This window comes from Ochotona princeps, chromosome 1 (genome assembly GCF_030435755.1).
Source record: "Ochotona princeps isolate mOchPri1 chromosome 1, mOchPri1.hap1, whole genome shotgun sequence".
Taxonomy (NCBI): Eukaryota; Metazoa; Chordata; class Mammalia; order Lagomorpha; family Ochotonidae; genus Ochotona; species Ochotona princeps.
The window spans coordinates 27611031-27628750 of NC_080832.1; the positions used below are offsets into that span (position 1 = coordinate 27611031).

General features: G+C 42.7%; 1 protein-coding gene and 1 pseudogene across 2 annotated transcripts in view; one reads left to right on the forward strand and one right to left on the reverse strand.

The window, feature by feature from the left end:
• The window catches only part of PDE7B (phosphodiesterase 7B), a 361787-nt gene that overhangs the window by 57652 nt on the left and 286415 nt on the right, over positions 1-17720 (reverse strand). The gene's annotated exons all lie outside the window — the stretch shown is intronic.
• On the forward strand, positions 11400-12196 carry LOC105941945 (NADH dehydrogenase [ubiquinone] 1 alpha subcomplex subunit 5-like; annotated as a pseudogene).

Genomic DNA, 17720 nt, shown 5'->3' on the forward strand with positions numbered 1-17720 from the left:
TTCAGTAAATGTACCAATGGAATATTAGGACATGAATAATAAATCTCTTGTGGATTTTTAAAATTGAAAACACATGTCTTTCTGACACTGACTTAATGTGATTTGATTATTATGTTATTACACAAAGAAATTCACAGACATTCGTTAGAGCCTCCAGCTTTGGAAAAGACAAACGTGTGTGTGTGTGTGTGTGTGTGTGTGTACACAGAGCAGGGCAGTAGCTTGTCGGGAAGGGAAAGAGTGGGAGGTTCTTGGGCAAACAGGCTGCTCAAAATAAAACTCCAACAGGATGCGCCCAGTTTAGCGCTTAACTGTTTTTGAGCCAATCCGTAACGTTACCTTAGCTGTGTCTGAAGGGATGTCAGTTGACCGAGATGTGGTCTTAGAGTATACTTGCTTAACGTGGCACATGCGCCTTCTTTCTTTCTCTCTGGAAAACACACTTGTCTTTTATTTAATTTTTTTCATATGATATAATTCCATAGTCTCTGGAATTTCCTTTACCCCCCTCCCCAAATTTCCTCCTCCCCACTGATTTCCCCTATATTATTACAATAATATAGTCCTTCATAAACAGTCATAAGTCCATCAGCCTGCTAGTTATACACTGTTTTTTTGTACTTGCTAAGTATTTCTAACTCCCGTAACAATGTTAAGCAATGTTCTAACTGGGACTGGTTATATAATAAGTATGTAATATTCTTTGGGAGATGTCAATGAATGAAGAAGCCATTGAGGAGTGAATGGGCTATCTGTTTAGCTGTGTGGAGAGGCTATCCCAACAAATGTTTGTTGAGGACCTAGTCCATGATGTTCCTGGGATCCTTGACTATCCAGAATGCACAAGGCAGTGTTTCTGCCCTCAACCACTCAGAGAAAGGCAGAGGTTTGGGTTTTTGTTTCTACTTTAGTTGTAATGGGGAAGGAAAGTTTTAGTGTACAAAGGGCTAGAAATGATGAGGTTTAAAGAAAGATACAAGTAAGAGGAAGGTCATTTATTGAATGGGTGTTTTACTGTCATAGGAGTGATGTTCTTGTTGTCCCTCATTGTTGGTGACATTAGAGTCTGTCTTTCCTTGTGGGATAGAGGCAGGGAGTGGGTCAGGCCAAAGAAGGTGAGAGGACCAAGTAGTAAGAAAGATGAGGAAAGCAGGGCAAAACAGAGGGCCACTCAGCACCAGTTGGGGGTGATTTCTGTGCCCGTGCAAGTCTGAGAAGAAAGTAAGGAAATTTTGCATCACCTTCTGAGTTCCATGAGGATTTCAAACTTGTCATCTGTGAGACCATTTCTTCTTCTTCTTTTTTTCTGGTAATGAACTAGGTCCTGCATTGACTTTTCAATGGTAGAAAACCTCATAGCAGGGATAGAGTGGTTGGTCGGAAATATGCTCCTGTTCAAGAAACTACAGAGCTCATAGTGCTACTTCATTCTGGGCTGGCATGGGACATCCCAAATGGGCGTCGCTTTGTGTTTCTGCCTGCTCCACTCCCATCCAGCTCTTTGCTTATGGCCTGGGAAAGCAGTGGAGGATGGCTCAAGTTCTTGGGCCCATATTGCATGTGGGAAAACTGATGGAGGCTTCTGCCTTCTAATTTTGGATCAACTCAGCCCTGGCCATTGCAACCATTTGGGGAATGAACCAGGAGATGAAAGATGTCCCTCTGTTCTCCACTCTGTAAATCTGCCTTCCAAATAAAAATAAATAAATCTAAAAAAGAAAAACAAAACCCCTAATGTATTTTATAAAAAAAACTCCTTTAAGCATGCATATAACCTGTCAGGTAGAACAGACACACACTGAAAAGGAATGAAGAGTGCTTGCTTGCTGTCATTCTAGCTCATTTGCCATAGATCGTTCAAACGGAAGAATTTAATTTTTGATTCTGAAGGAGCAGGTAGGAAAGGGGAGGATAGAGCCATGATGACAAGTTTGGAATAAAGTCAGCTGGGGACTTCAGAGATCAAAAGGAATAGTCCTTGAAGGATCTCAATAGCACATCATCTTTTCTCTTTTCCAACTGAGGAACTGAATTTGGCTTGGATCAAGTTGGAGGCTGGTATTTTCTTTCTTCTTCTTTTTTTTAAATGAACTCATCTTTCACTTCATTTTCCCATGAACTTTTTAAAAATTTTTAAATTTTTATTGCAAAGTCAGAGATATACAGAGAGGAGGAGAGACAGAGAGGAAGATTTTCCATCCATTGATTCACTCCTCAAGTGGCTGCAATGGCTGGTGCTGTGTCAATCCGAAGCTAGGAGCCAGGAATTTCTTCCTGGTCTTGCAAGTGGATGCAGGGTCCCAAGACTTTGGGCCATCCTCAACTGCTTTCCCAGGCCACAAGCAGGGAGCTGGTTGGGAAGTGGAGCTGTCGGGATTAGAACCGGCGCCCGTATGGGATCCCAGTGCATTCAAGGTGAGGACTTTAGCTGCTAGGCCATGCTGCCGAGCCCAAGGCTGGTATTTTCACATGGGTACTGGTTCAAGTCCCTGCTGCTCCAGGTCCTGTCCAGCTCCCTGAGAATGCACCTGGGAAAGCTGCATAGGACAGCCCAAGTTCTTGAGCCCCTGCACTCACATGGGAGACCCAGAAGAAGCTCCTGGCTTCCATCCAGCCCAGCTCTGGCAATTGTGGACATTTGGGAAATCAACCAATGAATGGAAGATCTCTCTGTCTCTGCTCTTTTTTTTTTTTGCCACTCTGTCTTTCAAATAAATAAATCTTAAAAAAAGAAAAACATATTGGGTGGCAATGTAGAAATAAAGATAAGAGATGTGAGCTCTACCCCTGAGAGCCTCTTGTCAGGGGAGGGAGCTCACACCTTTTTCTGTGGCAGTGGCAGCTGGAAGTGGTACACCTGGCAGACAACATCTGTGATTTTCTGGAACCACTAGTGGCCTTCTAGTAGCCAGCACATGTGGTTAGATAACTAAGTAGTACTCTTGCAGGGTTTGGGTCTCCAAGAACAGCTATAGTTCCTTGACTATCCTGCTGTGGTTCCGGAGGTTTGTCTCAGCTTTCTGCAGGGGAACCTGTGCCCGGCCTTCCTGTTCCACGTGGAGGCTTTGCCAGAGGGACTAACTAAGCAGAACATACAGACTAATGAGATGTTCCTTAGTTCATTTCCTATTGCTGTAACAAATTGAGTACTTTCTAAATATATATATATATACACACATAAATAAATATCTAATAAATAAAATCTATATCTACTTATAAATAATAAATAATTTAAAATATTTATTTATAAACTGTGTGTGTATATATATATATATATATATATATATATATATATATATATATTTATTTACTTTTCCCCTATAGAGTATGGAAAGTCTAAACCTGAGGGTTCCACATTTGGCCAGGGCCTTCTTGCTGAATCATGCCCTGGCAGAAGATCACAGGACAAGAGTGTGTGTATAAGACAGCAAAAAGGAGGACCAAAGACATTGTTTTTTTCAGGACTCTACCCTTGTGATAACTCACTTATCATTACCATCAGGACATGAAGCTATTCAAACAGGCAGCACCTTTACGAGCTCATCAGCCCTGCTGAAATCCCATCTTTTAGCATTGTTGCATTGGGAACGATGTTTTCAATGCATCAACCTTGAGGGACACATTCAAGCAATACCAAGATGAAAATTACAGTGTAGTTTTGAGGAAAAGGCACCTGGTCTCAAGTGAGGTCCAAGTCTTGGCTCTTCCATTCACTGCTTATTTGGCTTGAAGAATTGAAATCAACTCAGATTCTGCATGCTCAAGGTTTGTGGTAGGTGGGCCCAGTGCGATGGCTTAGTGGCTAAATCCTTGCCTTCCAATTGCCAGGATCCCACTTGGGCGCCAGTTTGTGTCCTGGCTGTTCCATTTCGCATCCAGCTCCCTGTTTAGGCTGGGCAACAGCAGAGGATGACCCAAAGCCTTGGGACCCTGCACCTGCGAGGGAGACCTGGAAGAAGCTCCTGGTTCCTGGTTTCAATTGTGGCCACTTGGGGAGTGAACCAGCAGACAGAAGATCTTTTTTCTCTGTCTCTCCTTCTCTCTGTAAATCTGCCTTTCCAATAAAAAATAAATATTAAAAAAAACATACATATTTGTGGCGTGTAAAAGGATGACTGCAGTCAGAATGCAAATATCTGGAAAGAGTTGCTGAATCAATCTGAATAGTTTAGTTTGCAATTAGGTACTTAGGCCCAGACGGAAGGTTTTGATGGCAGGGGGCATAAGGAGCTGTCTAACATTTGGGGAGAGCTGGACGGTGGGGCAGAGAATAAGGAAGGAGAAAAAAGGAGGCATGTACTAAGTCTTCCCAGTGGCTGGTACTCTGCTGGGCACCTTCATCTACCCTGTTTCAAGTTCACAGTCAGCAAAGCGTGTCTATCTGAATTGCCCTGCTTACCTGTCTTTTTCACCCACTACACTGTTGGTTATTTGAGGGCCCTAGCTCTATCGTGTTCATTGTGTAATTTCTCTTACTTCGCACAATGCATTGAATAAAGTGCGAACCTCAGAGGCAAACTTCATGAACTCTGTAGTTTTGCTTAGGTGTCCTACTTTGCACAATGAAATAACCTGAGCTGATAACACTTATCATTTCTCCAGGTTTATAAGCAGAGACAGTATCAAAAGGCTAGTAAATTCAGTAAAAAATTACAGTGACTGCTACAGGTATTAAAACTGTTCCTATGTCATTCATTAACTGACAGTGCTTCTTTGTCACATGTTATAGAACTAACTGGAAAAAAAAAGTCTATCTTGAGGTGAGTCTAATGTTTAAAGCTCCCCATCTGGGAAGATAAAACACTGTTACTTGGTTTTAACCATCAGCTTTCTGATAGGAAGTAAGTGGATGGTGTTCAATCCTCCCTCTCTTGTACAGTTTACATTTGATTCACATACACATGCTAAGCCAGCATCAGGAATGAGTGAAAAACCATCTCCCTAGAAAGTGCCATGTTCTTGCTCTGGGTAAAAAGCAAGACCTCCCAGACTTGTGGAGTCCTGAAGAGGGGGTCTCAGTAATGACAAATGGCAGACTGCCCTCCTTGTGACCTGCTTGGGTTGACAGATGTCACACTGTTTGAGAATGTAGAGTGAAGAGTGTGTTATTTGGAGACCATCCAAAAGTATTCTTCAAAGGGTCAGGAGGGACACCACAGGGTGTCAAGTTCAGAAGTTCAGTGAAGTTTAAGGGTCTCTCCCCCTGAAAGTTTTCAGTAACTTTTTTTCTCTCTCGTGCAGTTCAGTGAACGTAGCAGCTGCAAATTTCTGAGCATAACTTGGTCAAAGCTCATTCAACAGTATGTCAACAATTTGCTTTGAAAGTGATGCTGTCAAAATTTCCTGCCTTGAGAGGTTTAGGTAATTTAAAAAGACTGAGTTTTCAGTAGCCGTGTTTCTAGTTATATTGAATCAGGCTCTTTCAGGAGCCCCTGATTCTGAAGTATTTTTCTAAATAGCAGCTAAACTTTTTGAAAAAATTTTTAAGAATATTTATTTTTTGCAATCAGCTAAACTTTTTAAAAGATTTATTTATTTTTATTGGAAAGGCAGATATACAGAGAGGAGGAGAGACAGAGAGGAAGATATTCTGTCCGATGATTCACTCCCCAAGTGGCCATAGCAGCCAGAGCTGAGCCGATCTGAATCCAGGAACCAGAAGCCTCTTCCGGGTCTACCACGGGGGTGCAAGACCCCAAAGCTTTGGGCTGTCCTCAACTGCTTTCCCAGGCCAAAAGCAGGGAGCTGGATGGGAAGTTGGGCTGCCAGGATACGAACCTGCACCCATATGGGATCCTGGTGCGTGCAAGGCAAGGACATTAGCCACTAGGCTACCAACGTCGGGGCTTGTAATCAAGTTTAAATGAAAAGAAAACTTTATGGTTAGCAAGAAAGATGCTAACAATAAAATTTCTATGATAATAAAGGAGAACTAAAAATAAAAATTAAAAATAGATAATACTAAAATAGATAATAAAATAGATATTATAGCAGCTTTAGAATGATGGAGTTCATTTTTGTATGTTTTTAATTTACTTTAGAATTAAGCTCTATTGCTGTTAAATACAAAAGCACAAAGTGGCTTAACTACGAGGCTGAGCACATAAATAAACCCGACAATGCTGTCGGGATTTATGAGTTCCATGTGGGAGGCATCTTCCTTAGGAAGCATTTGGGAAATGTTGGGGGTGTGCTTAGTGGCTGAAATGATGGGAAGGGTCAGAATGGACTTTAGTGCGGGGAGCCTGGATGTGAGATGTCCCACATGGGTTGGGCTGTTCTACACAAGGAGCAACTGTGCATCTCCTTCAGGTTCAGGTAGTCACATCGGTGAAGTGCTGGTTCATCATGAGATGAATCTATAGCTTATCGTATTTCGTTCTTTCATTTTTTACGCTTTATGAAAATTTATTCTTTTTTTGTAATTATTTTATTTTGACAATCTTTACATAGTTGATTAGGGCACAAAGGGTCAAGGGCTATAGGAAAGTGGGTAAGACCTTTGCTTCCATGTTATTATTGTTATTTTTATTTTCCTGTACCTGGGGTAAGGGGAAAGAAAAAGAGAAGTCACCCAGCCTTCTACTCATCCCAGGTCCCCAATGTGGAGCATGCTCCAAGAGTCCTACTGAAGCGGTTTTGATAATTCAGCAGTTCTGAATTGCTGCCAATCTCGCCATTCCAAACATGATGAACTGTCTCCAGAATCCACAGGCTCACATAGTTCACCTTAGAGTCTCTGTTTGCCCAGATTTTCACTGCCAACACATGGCTGGGTATTTGATTGATTTATTCTGTCCTCTGACCTGGTACCGGGTGTCCTCTGCAGGTTCCTATGGACTGCCATATCCTCCATGTGCACCTGAATGTGCTGTCCACTGCTCTGTCTGAGCCTCTGAGGAGGCTCAGCTTTGACACTTGCACTCTATGGTCAGACCATGGAACCTGCAATTCTCTTCATGGTTGGGATTCTGAGATCAGCAGTTCAGGTCAGCAGTTCAGGGATCCCCAAAGAAACTTCGTCTGAGGTGATCCCAGACCTGATTCTTGTGTTTGGTTGCTTGTACAGGGTCCAACACGGTCTGTCACCTCAATCAGCTTATGCAAATGCTGGTGGTTGCAATTGCTGGATCAGTTCTGTTTCCAGCCCTGTCTTCCACATGAACCAATGGGTGTTGCGGTCCAGCCTGATTCTTCTGCCCACCACCTACTCGGCTCCCACACAAACCAGTGGGAGCTGAGCCTAGTCGGAGCAACCCGCAATAACTCCCACCAGGCCTGCCCCCTTCCCCGGTTCCATGCTTGCCAGTATGTACCACAGACTGATCCGGTCTGTTCCACATCCCATTCAGCTCTCCTACATGTCAATGGGATTGAAGCCTAGTTCAACTCAAGCGGCCCCACTATCCAGCCTACACATATGCTGGTGGGTGCCATTCTGTCTAGCCACCCTTGCCCCAGTCCTGGTTTTCATGCTCTCAAGTGGGAGTGATAACCCAAGAGTGAGGTGCCCACTATTTCTCTACTGGGCCACTCCCACTCCCGGATCATGTACTCTCCAGGTGGTTCTGCCATTTAACTTGACAGAATTATCTCCCAGTGCCAGCATCTGCCAGCTGATGCTGCGGCAAAGCCCAACCAATTCTCACCCACTCTGATTTATGCTTGCACCTGTAGGAACACTCAGCCCAGCCTGTCTTTTCCCTACTCTAGCTCGCATGAGGCCCACAGGTGTTATAGTCCTGCCTGGTCTGGTTTGCCCCTATCCCAACTCATGCTCTCCAGTGGGAGTGGTGGTCCAGCAGGGCAGCCCTCCACATTCCACCTACCAGCTCAGCCCCCTCCCTTCCTGGTTCCTACTTGTGCTGATTGAGTGCTGTGGCCCAGTCTGGCACGGCCCCCTTTGCTAGGTATTTGCCAGTGAGTGCTGTAGCCTGGCAAGGCGTGGCCCACCTCCAATTCCAGCTGACACTGGTGAGGGTTACAGCCTAGCCCAGCCCAGCATAGCCTACCCTATTTCTCTGCGCTCTGCAAGAATGCAAAGCAGTTTTGCAGAATTTCAAAAAAATCTTCACAAATCCAGCTTACCATGTAAGTTAAAGGAAGAATGGATTTTTTGGGGGGAGGGGTGTTGGGTTAGGGTAGGGACCAGAAAGACTAGATAAGACTTCTCCATGGTTTGCTCTCCATCTCAGGAAATTACCGATGTGAAGCCGGCTTATGCTATCTAAATGTGTGTCCAACATAACACATTGCATCCTTCTTTATTAATAGCTGTCACAGTCATAGGGAGCCTGCTTGTAAGTACAATATCACGACATCTTCTGCGATGGTTATGCACAAGTACATTATGGATTCCCTCTGAAGCCTTTAAAAAGTCCTAAAAGGGACTTCATAAAATAGGTGTTATACAAAGGGGGTATTGCGTCAGAGAGGATTGATAGAGATCCCACTGGGTGCAAACTTAACTGGTCGGGAAATAAGTGACGAGTCTCTTGCCGGATACAGTGGAAGATTCTTGTGAGAATTGTATGTTGGCTCCTTCCCACTGCTCCAAGCAGGACTAGGTCAGCATTTCCTCAACTTTAGTCATCCATTTGCCTTGATTATGGTTTTATCATACTTTCATATACCATTTATTTAACATTTTTTTTAGTTTTATTAGAACATAGTTGCAATTAGGCATTTATATACCATTTATGGTTGCTTTCATGATTTAATGAGATTAAGTAGTTTTTTGTTGCTGTTGTAGTTAATAAAAGGGAGAAAGAGAAAGAGGGAGAGCGAGAGAGAGAAGGAGGGAGAGTCTGAGACAGAAAGACAGATTGAAAAGTATCTTCCATCTGGGCCTGGCGTGATGGCTCAGTGGCTAAATCCTCGCCTTGCAAGAGTCATTATCCCATATGGGTGCTGTGTCCTGGCTGCTCCACTGCCCTTCCAGCTCCCTGTCTGTGGCTTGGGAAAGCAGTTGAGGACAACCCAAAGCCTTGGGACCCTGCACCGATGTGGGAGCCCCAGAGGAATCTCCTAACTCTTGGCTTCGGATCAGCTCAGCTCCAGCCATTGTGGTCACTTGGGGGATGAACCAGCAGATGGAAGGTCTTTCTCTCTGTCTCTCCTCTCTGTAAATCTGTCTTTCCAAATAAATAAATAAATATTTAAAAACCAGTACACATTATGGAATGCCAGGGCGTGGTTGCCTGTACTGGATATGAATGCAGCACCCATCCAGCACACGTGAGATCCAGGAAGGAAGAGGCAGAGCTGGCGGGGGGATTAAGGGGCTGGTCCCCTCGCTGGTCAGCTACTCCCACTGGAGAGTGTTGGCTGGGATAGAGACAGACCCGACTAAGCAAGGCTATAACACCTGTACGCTGCATGTGGACTAGATCAGGGCCGCAGCATCAGCTGGCAGAAGCTGGCACTGGGGACTAATTCTGTCGAGTCAAATCACAGGACCACCTAAAGAGTGCATAAACCGGGACAGAGAGACCCGGGAGGGAAAAGTGGGTTCCCCCTTCTTGGGTCACTATTCCCATGGGAGGGCATGAAAACTAGGACGGGGGCTGGGATGGCTAGATAGAGAGGCACTCAACAACATCTGTGAGGGCTGGATGGTTGAGTTGATTAGATAGAACTAAGCTTTAATACCCATTGACAAGTACCAGAGCCAAATGGGATGGGGGACAGACTGGTCTTCTGCTACACATACTGGCAAACCAGGGTAGGGGGCGGGCTTGGTGGGGGTTATTGTGGGTCGCCCCGACTGGGCTGCAGCTCCCACTGGTTGATGTAAGGGCCGAACCAGACTGGACTGCAACACCCATTGGTTCCAGTGCAACTCGGGACTGAAAACAGAACCGACACAGCAATTGCAACCACCAGCTGATCGGGGTGATGGACTGTGCCGGGCCCTGTGCTTGCTAGAACATACAAAAAACTAATCTGGGAATACCTCAAAGTATCTTTGGAGATCTCCCCAATCGAACTGCTGGACTCAGAACTCTAACCAAGAAAAGACAGAAGACAGAACAGGACAATCATTCATCTCAGCTATGTGTTGGCAGCAAATTATGGGGCAGGCGGAGACTTTATGATGGACCGTATCAATCAGTGGACGACCTCATTGAGCGAAACTGGCAGCGATTCATAACTGGAGAACTATTAACACCACTTGAGCAAATATCTCAGAGCATGCCCCACATCTGGGACTTGGGGTGGGCGGGAAACCAGGTGGGGCTTCTCCCTCAATATCCCCCTTTACCTCAGATACATGATGGAAACAATATGGACATAATAGCATTACCCACTTTCCTATCCCCCTGAACCTTTTTTTTCTTTTTTTTTTCTTTTCTTCTTTTTCCTTTAACTGTAATTAACTATGTAAAGATTGTCAACAACAACAATACAATAAAAAGAAAAAAAAAAAAGAAATTTCTTCCATCTTCTGGTTCATGCCCCAAGTGCCTTCAATACTGTTTCAGATGGAAGCCAGGAGCCAGGAATTCCATCCATGTCTTCCACATGGGTGACAGTGGCCCAAGTATTTGGTTGTCATCCTCTGCTGCCTCAGGCACATTAGCTGGAAGTTGTATTGAAGTAAAAGATGTGGACCTCTCAACTGGCAGTTTAACCCATTCTACCACAATGTCAGCACCATTATCATAGCTTAAATCAAATATATATGTGTGTATGTATAATACATACACATTTATTGATTATATATATATATATACTTATATATACACATAAATTTGATTCAGTAAACCTGATATCAAATTAGGGGGTGGCTGGCATTGTGCTGTAACAGGTAAAACTACTTCCTGCAATAGGCATCCCACATGGGTACCAGTTAGGGCTGCTCCACTGCTGATCCAGCTCCTTACTGATGTGCCTGGAAAAGTGGTCGAAGATGACCCAAGTTCTTGGACCCTTGTATTTACACAGGAGTCTCAGAAGAAGCTCATGGTTTACACCTGGCTTATTCCTGGCCATTGTGGCCATTTGGGAAGTGAGCCAGTGGATAAATCTGTCTGTCTCTCCATCTTTCTTTCTGCAACTATGCCTATCAAATAAACAAAGTAAATCTTTGAAAAACAAATCTTGTATGCCAGTTAAATTTTCCCCAGTATACATTAAGATAAATATATAATAATGGACTAGCAAAACAAAATGGTTGGGGGTGGTATCTGGACTAGTGACCAAAGACCCTGCTTGAGACACCAGCATCCCACACTGCAGGTTTCAGTCCCAGCGTCACTCATGAATCTAAATTACTGCTAATGTGCATCATGGGAGGTAACATGTGATGTTGGATCCCCTGGATTGAGCTCCTAGGTCCTGGCTTCTGTGTTAGCGCAGTCCTAGCCATTACAGACAGATGTTGGTGACATGAACCAATGGATAAGAGCTCTGTTTATCTGATGGTCTCTCTTTCTCCAATAAATAACAAAACACATTAACTGAGAATGGTTGTTTTGTAACAAAAAGGTGATCTTGGCAGACATGGCGGGCTTGGCGAAGAAGACCGCTGGCCTCGTGGGTTGGCTGTTTGCAAGAATCTGCAAGAGAGGCTAAGAATATTGTATGCAAAGATTCTGGATGTTCTTCAACAGATGCCTAAAACCGCAGCATACAGAAAATACATGGAGCAGATTATGAATGAGAAGCTGAGTATGGTGAAAATGGAATCAGATGTTAAAAAATTAGAAGATAGGGCCCAGCGGCGTGGCCTAGCGGCTAAAGTCCTCGCCTTGAAAGCCCCGGGATCCCATATAGGTGCCGGTTCTAATCCTGGCAGCTCCACTTCCCATCCAGCTCCCTGCTTGTGGCTTGGGAAAGCAGTTGAGGACGGCCCAACGCATTGGGACCCTGCACCCATGTGGGAGACCCGGAAGAGGTTCCAGGTTCCCGGCTTTGGATCTGCGCACATCGGCCCGTTGCGGCTTACTTGGGGAGTGAATCATCGGACGGAAGATCTTCCTCTCTGTCTCTCCTCCTCTCTGTATATCTGGCTGTAATAAAATGGATAAATCTTTAAAAAAAAATTAGAAGATAAACTTCAGGGTGCCCAAATAGAAGAGATGATTCTTCAGGCTGAAAATGAACTAAGTCTGGGAAGAAAAATGATGCAGTGGAAACCATGGGAGCCATCATGGAAGAACCTCCTGCCAACCAGTGGAAACGGCTGATATAAACAGGTTGATGGGAAACGGATTTAACTATTTGTATGTGGCAGACTTGGTAAAATTAGTTATTATGGTGATAGGGTCTTGTGGCTCAGTTTTTTATTTGTAAAGTATTCACTCTGATTATTTCAAAGATAGTATTTCTTTGACCAGAAAAGGTTGTGGGGAAGACTTGAAAGTTAACTGGAAAAATCCCAATAAGTCTGCAGAACAAGTGTCTTCAGTGCATAATAGTTCTTATTACCTGGAAGAGTTTAAGAAGGAAATGTACTTAGCTATTAGTGTGTAAACAAATTTCCAGTTCATTATTAGGAGGAAGTAATAAAAATGAATATGTTTAGTTGTGAGAAAACAGCAAAAATAGCTGGCATTAAAATTTTATGTTGTTAACCTAAAAAAAAAGGCGATCTTGTGTACCCTTTGGTATGTGTATAATTCTTTAAGAAAGACTCCCACAAAAGACTAAAGGTTTGTAAAATATAAATCAAGGACAAAGGAAAATATAATGTGATATAATTTTCATTTTTAAAGATAGGATGCAGTCTCTTACTAAACTTCAACATTATTCTTTAGATCTTTTAAAATCACATATACAAATAATTTTAAGTAGAATGGATGATATGCAAAGTGAGGATACTTTAAGAAGTTCAAAGAAAAATGGAATCAAATTGTAGGTGTATTGGTGTATTCTAGTGAAAAAAATTTGAAATCTATGCATAGCTATTTTTCATAATAGGCATTTCCATAAAGTGTTTGAAGACCCCTTCATACTTAAGTCATACAGTATTGATGTCCATGCAGATAATTGCTACAGCTTGGATATGGTTCGAATATGTCCCCCAGGGGTTTGTGTATTGGAATTTGGTTCCCAGCGTGGAGATATTAAGAAGGGGTAGGGGGCTCGGCGGCGTGGCCTAGCGGCTAAAGTCCTCGCCTTGACACGCCCCGGGATCCCATATGGGCGCCGGTTCTAATCCCGGCAGCTCCACTTCCTATCCAGCTCCCTGTCTGTGGCCTGGGAAAGCAGTTGAGGATGGCCCAACGCATTGGGACCCTGCACCCGCGTGGGAGACCCGAAAGAGGTTCCTGGTTCCTGGCTTCGGATCTGCGCGCACCGGCCGTTGCGGCTTACTTGGGGAGTGAATCATTGGACGGAAAATCTTCCTCTCTATCTCTCCTCCTCTCTGTATATCTGACTTTGTAATAAAATAAATAAATCAAAAAAAAAAAAAAAAAAAAGAAGGGGTAGGGCCTTTAAGAAATGAGGCTGAGTGGGAACTCCTTAGATCAGTCACTGGGGGTTCCACCAGTGGAAAATTAAGCTAGTGCTCATGAGTGGGTCTCTGGTTAGTTCTCATGAGAGTTATTAGGAAAGAATGAGAGTGGCCCGCCTTCCTCTCTGTGACTTCGTGTCTTCTCACGCAAGCTCTTGCCTTGTTGTCATTAGCCATATGGCACAGCCAGAAGTGAATACTATGCCCTTGAACCTCAAAAACTGTGAGTAAATGAAGCCTTCTTTTTTTTTCAGTAAACTATCCATCCTCAGGTATTTTGTTATAGAAAGAAAAAGAAAGCAGACTAAAACAATATACCTAAATGAACTTGTCTTTAAAACTTTCCTTTTAACAGGGTGAATTCTCCAGCCACTGTAGTTATTGATACAGAATATATATGATTTAAATTCAGTAAACACCAGAATTTGATATTCCAGCAACAAGTATTTTTAAATAAGCATATTATTTTTTTTCTTTAATTTAGCAAACATCTGTCAAGCCCTTACTTTATACAAAGCATCGCTTCAGGCAATATAAGAAGGGAAAAAATAAAATTTTTTCTTTGTGGAACTTTGATGTTATGAACATAATATTAGAGTGAAAAATGATTTCTATTGGTTCCAGTAAGGAAATAATGAAGATGTGGCATTAAATTTCATATCAATCAGATGGTCAAAGCTTGTCATCAAAGCTTGGCATCAGAGTACTTCACACCTGAGCTGTCATTTGGCATTTAATTTGATTTAACAAAGTGATTTGTATGTTTTTTTCACTTACACAGGTTTCCTAACAGTATGTAATTTTGTTGTGTTTTTTTGCATGCATTTCTCAGTCCTATTTATGCTTATTTTGCACAATCTGAGGAATAAAATGTAAAGGTTTCTTAATTCTTGAGCCCAAGTTTTCATTTTTCATGTAGAATTTAAATTGTCCTTAAATCACCTTGGAATCACCCTTTCCTATTACTCATGCTTTTAAATTAATTGATCAAAGATTGTGATGTTTCCATTACTATTATGTAAAAAAGACTGTTAAGGGTTCAAGTTCTGAGTCTTTTTTGAGATACTTAAAAATAACACCAAGAAGCGGTGGGGAGGGCTGCTCAATAGAGTTCAAATATATTCTTAGAGAATCATTCTTGTCAGACCATAGCGACATTTCTTGTTAATTTCTATACAGTGGGTGTTTCTTACATATCCGCTATTAATGTTAGATGGCATCCCTCCATTGTGTTCCTCTGCTAGTCATTTGAAAAGAGCTAGAATACAAGCAGACTGCTTTAAATTATTTGCAAAATCTCAGGTGACACCAGTTGGCCTTTATATGTTTAGCAGATGGAAATTTTATAAGTAAGAAAGCTCAACTGCTCACAAAGATTGTTTTGAAGTCCCAGTTAATAATTGCTGTTTAAAACAATTGACTTTGAAGTATAAGGATTCTGAGAAGTCATGAGTCATCGAAGAAAATTAGATTTTATTCCAAATAGCTTTTGTTTTAGGAGTTTTTGGGTTATGCTACAACTTTCAAAACCAGTTGTGCATGTTTGGCAAATCTCAGTCAATAGGGGAATTTTTGAATGACTAGACCTTGCTTTTCTTTCAATGCATTAACCAACCTTTCTCTTTTAAGACATTTCCCTCTGAGACATTATAATCTATTTCCTGGGAAAATAATGTTAATGTGACTATTAAGATATATTGGCAGTGGTATGAAGATTCGTGTTGACATTCTGGAGACTTAATGTTACTCTGCAAAAAACAATGATTGCTACCAAGAGAGATAAGTTTGATAGAGCAAACAGTCTAAGAGAAGAGGTCTTTTCAAGGAAGGAATTTGGTTTGCTTTCCATTGCTGGGACTGAGGAGTAAGAACAGTGTCTGATGCAAACCTATTGAGTGACCAAATAAATGCAAGAGTGCCAGGTGTCTGGAATTCTGCCTGAGAAGCATGCAGCAGCAGCAGTGGCAGGAGGCTATCAGCAGGCAGGCATGGAAGAGCAAGTCTAGAGTCCACTGCAAGCCTGTGCACCCTGACTGAACCCCACATAGCTCAACGCACTTCTGCATCCTCCCAGGGCCTGCATTGCCTCAGTATTAATCGAGGAACATCCAGATGAACAGAATCTACCACCTTGTCATGAAGAAGAACTATGGTTATACCTGTGAGGGCTTAGCATACAGAACATTTTCAATCAATGCCATCGAAAGTTAGAGTCCTACAACTCAGAATTGTGTAACAATACTGGACTGAGAATTTTATTTATGGCATTTGAGAAGAATGGAGTACCCAAAGTAACATCCAGTTTTTAGAAAAGCATATTGTTAATGTGGGCTTGATTTTAGGTCTGGAAGACTGGGTTAAGGGTCTTGTAGGTAGTCATTTCATTGCATTCCTAGGAGTAACTAGTTTCTCTGTAATCTCATTACTATTAAGCAAAAGTAACCACTTAGAACAAGAACTGAGGTGAAGAAGACATCTTCCTTTCTCACAGCCTTCAGTGATTTCTCATGTTTCTTTCACAGAGCAAAGGACAAACTGGCATGTACTTAGTCCTAGTTTGGTTCTATATTGTTTAGTACAGGTTCTAGTCTAACTGGTATGGATTCAGATTTCCCTCTCTCCAACCTGTAACTCCTGTTTCTCAACACCACACATTCACTCCAGCATCCAAGAGCACTTGCCTTTGAATCAGTGGAACACGTTCTCATCCCTGGGTCTTTGTTCTGAAGGTACTTTAGAAAACCTCCAGCCAAAAATCTAATTATTGCCCAAGAACCACTGCCCACCTCTCCATGGAGCCCCAAGCTAGAAGATCAGCAGTGCCTCCACTGGAGTCTCCCTGGGCATCTGTCAATTTGCCTGGTATCCTATTGAGTTAGCAGCTCCTTCCCCAAATATTCCGTCCATGCTTCATCTCTATATAGTTCATTTCCTGAAATGTAGTAGTTACTCCATAAATGTAACTTCTTTAATCTAGCTTGCCTTTTCTCCCTCAAAAAAGGGAGGTTTACAGTAGGCCTTTTAAGAAGAAGTATTTCACATGAGTTTTTAGTCTTTACCAAAGATTGTTGCCAAAATGGAAAATTAAAGCTGGCATGGTGTGGTACACAATGGAAGAACACAGGGATGGAGAGGGGCCAGCCATGAGCTGATCACTTCTCTTGTTCTCTTGATGTGCATTGCTGGTGGTGTGGAGTGTAGGGAGGCAGGAAGACCCTGGGCTACTATCTCCCAGCTCACACAGAGAGGAAAGGACTAAAAACAATAGGAGGGACATGGCTGACAAAGGTGGAGAAAGGCCACTATACTGTCGGTGAAATTTCCCTTTCTGTGGTGCCACAGATGTGCCACTTTTTATGACACTGAGTGCTTGGTGACCAGAGAGCACACAGAGTTTACTCTCTGGGCCATGAAGAGAAATAGTGTCATAAGTGCATGACTACAGGCTCACTTCAGTGCCCATCAGGCTGCCCTATATGTCTACCCTCTTTGTTTCAGAGTGAAACTAGAAGTCATTTGATGGGAAATTCCTTATTGCAGCCTATCCTGTGTTGCACTCTTGTCAGAGCAGGTTCTTTTTCTACAGCCACTCATCGTTAAGGCATTGCACTCCTAGTCATGCCATTTCTCTCACATGCAGGACTTGTCTCAAAAATTTTTACTATGAAAAAGCTATGCGTTAAGTTCAAAACTGTCTTATGCCAAGGTAAATGTATCTTTTAAACTCAAATTTTCCACAGATGTTTTGCACTGTTTTTTGTCCCTTGGTATTCACAGGGGACATAAATTGGATCTGGGTCTCCTGAGGATAACAACAACAAAAAAATGATGCCCAAATTCACTGCATAAAATACATAGTATTCTCCAGCTGTAGGCAACTGTCTAGGTTGCCTTGTACCTAGGCAAGTGTTAACACTGTTGGGAGAAAAGCAGCCAGTAGCTGATAGGCATTCTGAACCTGATTAATACCAAATTTGTGTAAACTATACCAGTAAGCCAACAAAGTTGTTCATTTTTTTTAATTAAAAAATTTTAAGATATGTAGGGGAGGCAGGGAACTTTGGTTCCATACATGACACTACAGCCCCGAGGGAAACTGCTTGGGGAAGTGGGTCTGGGGACTTAATGAGTCAGAGTGGCTAACAGCATGTTTGGCAGGGGAGAAACAACTTATAGGACCTTCCACAGACTGGGCCATTGAAGCTGTAGGAAGTCAAGAGAGCTGAGGTGGAGTAGTTTGGGGTGAGGGGAAGCCAAC